Below are 7,358 nucleotides of genomic sequence, written 5' to 3' on the forward strand. Positions count from 1 at the left end.
CGATTGGACATGCTAGACACCTAGTTACGTACAGTTAAAATAAAGAAGTCGAGTAAAAGTAGAGTCGCCGACTACACTTATAAACATTGACCGAATACTCGTCGAAAGTCACAGTCGATTAGACTATATCAGAATTCAATCAGTTGGTCAAAGAGGTCTATTGGGAGCCCCATAGCTTAACTATTACACTTTTTTGACCTTTTGTGCCATGGAGGGAGTGAACATAGTTTTTTGAAAATCGCGAGTTAAAATGAGTTATGCAACGGAAAAGGGAAACAAAAAAAAACAACGCAAACAATACCAAATTTTACTTGGTTCGGAGCCTATGATGACTCCTACTCCAAGGCCCGCAATCGTCGATCGATTTCGTTAGACAATCACTATCAGTTCGTGAATGGATTACAAAGATTGAGTATAAGAACTAAAAATAAAAGTATTACCGACAATAAAGAAAACTAAGTAAAGCTTGATGTCCTATTATCAATGAAGCATTATGTTGGTGCAATATCTCTGGGTCAAGGTTGACTAAGTTGATTAAGCTTGAGTTGGCTCAAGCTTGAGTCTTAATGTTTGGATTTCGATGTTTGACAATATATGGAGATTGCAGGAGTAATCGTCCGATTAGGGAGATTGTTGGTGCAATTCTCCTCTGACCAAGGTTTGACCAGTTTGATATGAAGAAAAGTTAAGTAGGTCAAAGGAGTGATCGGATACTTGACTGGGAAAGTCCTAACTAGAGGTTAGGCAAGTGGAAGTCCTGGTGAGTGAAGCCAGGCAATTGAAAGTCCTAGTAAGTGAAGTCAGGTGAAAGACCTAATGAGTGAAGCTAGGCAGTTGGAAATCCTAGTGAGTGAAGCTAGGTGAAAGACCTAGTGAGTGAATCTAGGCAGGGGAAATCCTGGTGAGTGAAGTCAGGTGAAAGACCTAGTGAGTAAAGCTAGGTAGGGAAAGTCTCGGTGAGTGAAGCCGGGCAGTGGGAAAGTCTCCGTGAGTGAAGTCAGTCAGATGGAAAGTCCTAGTGAGTGAAGCTAGGCAGATGGAAAATCCTGGTGAGTGAAGCCAGGCATGCACAAAATCCAAGTGGGTCAAGGTTAATTGGACACCTGGTATTGGGAAGTCCAAGTAGGTTAAAAGAGTGACCGGATACTTGGCACAAGGAAATCCAGATGGGTTAAGAGTGACCGGACATCTGGTGGAAGAAAGTCTAAGTGGGTAATGGAGGATCAGACACTTGACACGAGATGGAAAGTCCAAGTGGGTCAAGGTTGACCAGACACTTGGCATGAGGAAAAAAGTCTAAATGGGTCAAAGGATTGACCTAACACTTGATGAAGAAGTCTCAGCAGGTCAATATTTACCGGATGCTAGGCACGAGGAGTCCCAACAGGTTACGGTTGACCAGATGTTGGGTTTGGGAGCCCTAGACTTGACTCAAGCAAGCTAGGGTTGGTTAATTTGATCAAGTGATCAAATTGGACCAAGCCCAATCAATCAACTGATCGATTAGGCATAGTGCTGTGACAAACAATGACCCAATTGATCACCTGGTCAATTCAGAAGCGAAGCCGCGAGCACAGAACATTCCCCAATCGATCAGCCGATCGATTGGGCACAATCAATCGATCGGGTGATCGATTGGGGGCTAGTTTTCTCGCACGAACGTGAGGATACCTGAATCAATCAATTGATCGATTCATGCCTTTTCCAGCAGAGCATAGACATGCTCTTAATCGATCAGTCAATCGATTTAAACCTCCCCAATCGATTGACCAATCGATTGGGATATGACCTTTCCGAAGGAAGCACACAAAATCCTTCTTCCTCGCAGCGATTCGAGAGCTTTTTCTCTCAACTCCTTGCAATCATCTTTCACAAGTTTACGCCAGTTCTTGAAGGTGTCTTGGAGTCAAGTGTTGCTGCACTTCCAAGTTCAAGAGGCATTCTAAACAAGAAGGAGAAGCAAACTAAGGTTTCTTCATTGTAAATCTTGTAAGATTTGACAGTGTATTAGCTTGTATCTTTCTTCTTGTATTGTCTATGCAAGAGTTTGTACAAGGCTTTTTCGCCTTCGGTAGTTATCGAGAAGGAGTGTTTTTATAGTGGATGAGTGAGTGAGGGCTGAATCCTTGGATTAGTTACCTCTTCTTGAGGTGGATACACAGTACATATTTGTGTTAGCGTTGTTAGTCTCGTTTCTTGTTTATTCCGCTACATATTATCATCACGAAGTAAGAAAATGAGCACGACGAGCTATTCACCCCCCTCTAGCTACAAATCAACCCTAACACGTTACAACGTTGTCAGAGCCTTTTTGAAATAGCACACAGGAAGGAAAGTTATAGCAAATCATGTCCTGAAGCTGCTAGTCGAAGGCCGTCGAAGGCCCTTATATAGGCCCATTCCAGGCGCTCGGAGTTCCTCCTGGGAGCTTGGATCGTGCTAATGTGGCAAGCTCCCATTGAAACTTGATCCGTCAAGTTTATCCACTTCCGAGTTCCCCGGACTCCTTCGGGCACCTGGACCGTTGACGTGGGTTCGGCCAGTCGTCGTGCTCCAACTTAGCTTCTCGATTACTTTTCTAGTCTGGGTACCTAGACCAGCTCTGGGCACTCGGACTGCCCGAGTGCCTGGCTCCCGCCCGGGTGAGGCTGGTCCGAGCGGCCGAACTCTGGGTGCCCAGATCCCTTCCAAGTGCCCGGACACTCTTTTTTCCAGCTTTCTTCCTTGCAAAAAAAAAAAAAAGTTAGTCCTGGGCAAATAAAAATATGTTTATCCTGCAAAATAACGTTAGCACAACATAATAAGATAGAAGTAGTAATTAGATCCTGTCTCCCCAATACCAGGATCTAGTCAATATCTCAACTTAAGTTTTCCAAATGGACATAAGTTAGATTGACACCTACAGTTCCCTCAACCGGGAACATGTCCTCACTGGTTCTCTCCTCCAGTTGCTTACCTCTTACTTACCAACTGCAGTCGCTTGACTTACATTTGACCCCCCAGCTCTTCTCGCCAGTTGTCAGGTCCCGCGGACCCAATTGGACTTCGACCGGTTGTCAGGTCTCGCGGGCTTAACTAAACTTTCCGCCACATATCAGGTCTCGTTGACCTATTTGGACTTATCATCAGCTATCGGGTCCTGCGGATCTAGTTAGATTTTAGCCTGGTGTTAGGTCATTCAGACCCGTTAACTCCTATACACTTGGTAAAATAATTAGATCACAAAACACTCTAACTTTAATCCACTTGTCATTCATCAAAATCTGAGTTAGATCATAGTTCAAATTACACTAACACATAGGACAGAAGATATTCTGCAAGCAAATCGTACTTTCGAAGTTTCTAGCCCGTCAAATCACAGAGATTTACGGGCTAGTTTTAGGAAAGGTGTCAGGGTCACTTTATGACCTACCCTTTTATAGAAGTGCTTCGTAATTCATGCATAGACATAACAATAACATTATAAAAGTGGGTCTTCATCCACAGGTAAAGGTACGCGACCCTACATATTTTTACATGCTCATTATTATAGTTTCTTTCATTATTCATCTCTCAAAACCGATTACTGACTCAACCGTCGGAGGGCCAACATCATGTACTCCTTCCCTGGCTCAACAGCTAACGCTCTTTGTGACACTCAGAACAGCTTGAAGTCTTCGTTTGGTCAATAACAGAGTCGAGTTTTCAACCAACCATCTTCCCAGTTCAGACAAGATCATATTTAATGTCATCTGTTGGAACTTCACCTAATCTGGAACGTGAAGATGAATGAGACTAGATGACTCACCATAGTAACCTTGACACAAGAAGAACTGGAGATGCTGATAGAAGCTCATGCGGCTAAAATGGTGCAACAATGACAAGCAGCAGTTGAGTGCCATTTGTCAAATGACACCGTTATATCCACAACCGGCCTACACACTTGACACGAACCCGAGTGGGGGGGGGGGGGGCGACCAAGTTCTAGCCAACCTAGCCCCCTCTGGTATCCTTTCCTCAAATACTTGTTCCACCGATCAGCCTACCACCGATGTCGCCTTCACCGATTGCATATTACAGGATGTTGTTTCGAAAGCCCCTAGAGGACATGGGCAGAGCGGAGAGGACACAGGAATCATCTTTTGAGAATGCCCTCATCCGGGATATCTGTAAGGGAAAGACTCCCGTGACGAGTGACTCCCCTAAGTGGGCCAACACACCGTTCTCTAAAGAGATATTGGAGGAGAAACTACCGAAACATTATCAATCCTTATCGATCGGGGAGTACGCAGGAGCAACTGACCCTAAGGACTATTTACTAAAATTTGAAAACATGGTCATACTCTACTAGTACATGGACAGAGTTAAGTGATGAGTGTTCCTCACTAGTTTGTCGGGTTCAACACAATGATGGTTCAAATGACTACTTGTCGAGTCCATCTATAGTTTCAAGGACTTCCGAATGACCTTTCTTCATCATTTTGCCAGTAGTCATCGTTACCACAATATGATGGTGAATCTGTTCTCACTTAAGTAGGCGTCTAAGGAGACGCTGAGGGCCTACATTAAGTGATTTAATCAAGTCGCCATGAATGTCCTCTAGTCCACCCCATAAATTTTGATGAGTGCCTTCTCCTAATGACTTATAGATAATGACTTTTTCTGATCCCTTATTAGGAAGCCTCCAAGGGATTTTGACCATCTTCACAAACGAGCCACTAAATTTATCAATATTGAAGAAACTCATTCCGCTCGGAAAAAAGAAGTAGTTCCTAAACAGTGTGGCACTTTTGAATGCCGATTAGCCAACAACAATTTGCCTCCAAAAGGGCCTCGACCGAGTCCTCCGCCACAGCAGAGTGAGTCAAGGTCATACACTGTCCAACATGTGGAAGCTAATTGGCCACGAGTTCCCGAATCTCGACCATGGACTCCAATGTTTTGTACCTATCACCACTCGGGAACTCACGACACAAAAGATTGCTGCCACTTTAACCAGGGCCCATGCCAACCAGTGCATCAAGAATTTCATGGGTGATCTCCATCTCCCAACCGCCAACATTATTGCTAACTGAATGGACCCCCAGGTTGAAACAATGCACTAGGATCGAAACTAGCAAATGCCTCAATAAAAGGACAACCAAAGACTTGTACGGGTGTCCGTCGAACGGTCACCACGCCAACCGACTTGAGAGGATGAAAATCATGGCAATGTGGCCCAAGGGGACATTGGTATGATAGTGGGTGGCTTGATTGATGGTGATTTCAACCGTGCTAGAAAATCACATGCACGATGACTGGAAGTTCACGCGGTTGGGTGCAGTAAGGAGAAAGCACAAGGACCCATGATTAGCTTTGGTCCTAAAGACTTGGAAGGGGTGGAGATGCCCCATGATGATGCCTTCATTATTAAAGCTAACAATACTATTCATCAAACTTTTGTTGACATAGGTAGGTCGGTCAACATCATTTTCAAAAGGCATTTGATCAACTTCAGATGGACAAGAATGAACTTCAGTTGATGACAACACTACTATATAGGTTTACGCGAAATAAAGTATAATTGATTGGGCAAGTCCAACTGGGTATCTCTCTTAGGGAAGAGCCACTCATGAGGACTTGTCGGACGAATTTCATGGTGGTGGACGCGCCCTCGGTGTACAATGTGATATTTGGTTGACCAACTCTAAATGAATTCTGAGCCGTAGTCTTCACATTCTGCCAGAAAATTAAGTTTCCAGTAAATGACTCGGTTGGCGAAGTCAGGGGAGTCCAACTCGTAGCACGTAAATGTTATGTAGAGATTGTGAAGACTGAATCTCAAGATGCTCAGAAAGTTCAATTACTTGAAATTAATTCAATCCAAGAAGCTCCTCCAACTTTAGTCTATAAAGAAGAGGAAATACAAATATGTCCCAACTGATTAGAGGCTACTACTTCTATTCTGAGTCCCGATAAAAAGATAGAGTTGATCGCTTGCTTAAGACATAATAATCATGCCTTTGCGTGGGTGACCCATGAGATCTCAGGTAGTTTGCCTACTGTAATGTAGCATGAGTTACATGTCCCACCGGATCCTCGACCGGGCAAGCAAAGGAAAAGAGATTTTGGGGTGGAGAAAAATTAAATCATCTGAGCGAAAGTGGATAAACTACTTGAAGTTGGAAATATTCGAAAAGTACAATTCCTGAGCTGGTTCACAAACATAGTATTGGTGTTTAAGACAGGAAACAAGTGGTGGATTCTACTGCTAGCTAGGAATTAATATGCATGTTGGATGCATATCAAGGGTACCACAAAGTTCTGCTCGCCAAGAAAGATCAAGAGAAAGTCAACTTCATCACGACTGAAGAAACGTACTGCTATATTGTTATGCCATTCAGACTGAAGAATGCGGGAGCAACATATTAGCAACTCATGAACAAGGTGTTCCGAAAGCAGATTGGCAGAAACATGGAGGTATATGTTGACAATACAAATAAAATCTCTCTGAGCTGCTAATTTATATGTAAACATTGAGGATATGTGTTAGACCCTAAGGAAGTATGGAGTCAAGATTAGCCCCAATAAATATTTGTTTGGGGGCTAAAAGTGGTCGCTTTCTCAGCTACATCGTGACTGAGTGGGGAATTAAAGTCAATCCCAGCAAGGTGAAGGCCCTCTAAGATAGGCCTCCACCTCACAACCTGAAAGAAGTGCAATGCCTGGCAGGGTGGATCATGACTCTCTCTTGATTCTTCCCAAAGTTGTCTAACCAAAGCCTACCGTTCTTCAAGATATTTCACTGAGCCACTAAATTCTAATGGGACACCGAGTGTGACAAGGTGCTGGAGGAGCTTAAAAGTTATTTATCGTCTTTACCTGTACTTGCAAAGCCCATCGTTGATGAGCTATTGTGGATTACTTGTCTTCCGCTAAGTTGGTCGCCGAGTCAGTGTTGGTGCAGTAGGATGAAAATGAACAACAGTCGGTGTATTTTTTTGAGATATTTATTGAAAGATGTTGAATGTCGTTACACCGCTCTAGAGAAATTAGTGCACGAGCTGGTTTTAGCCACTTAGAGGTTGCACTCTTATTTTCTTTCTCACCCTATAATTGTTCAAACTAACAGCACATTGGGTTGAGTGCTCATCAACCTAGAAGTGTTTGGAAGGATGATTAAGTGGATAATGGAGTTGAGCGAGCACGACATACAATACCAGCCCCAGGCGACCATTAAGGCTTAGGTCTTTGTCGATTTTGGGATAGAGATACAAAATCCTGAGCTGGATGGAACTTGGAAAATCTGTGGATGGATCGTCTACTCGACAGGGCAGTGGAGTTGGAATCCTCTTGATATCGCCACGCGAAGATAGAATGAAGTTGTCCGTTCGGCTGGA

The sequence above is a fragment of the Zingiber officinale genome, chromosome 2A, assembly GCF_018446385.1.
Source record: "Zingiber officinale cultivar Zhangliang chromosome 2A, Zo_v1.1, whole genome shotgun sequence".
NCBI classification, from domain to species: domain Eukaryota; kingdom Viridiplantae; phylum Streptophyta; class Magnoliopsida; order Zingiberales; family Zingiberaceae; genus Zingiber; species Zingiber officinale.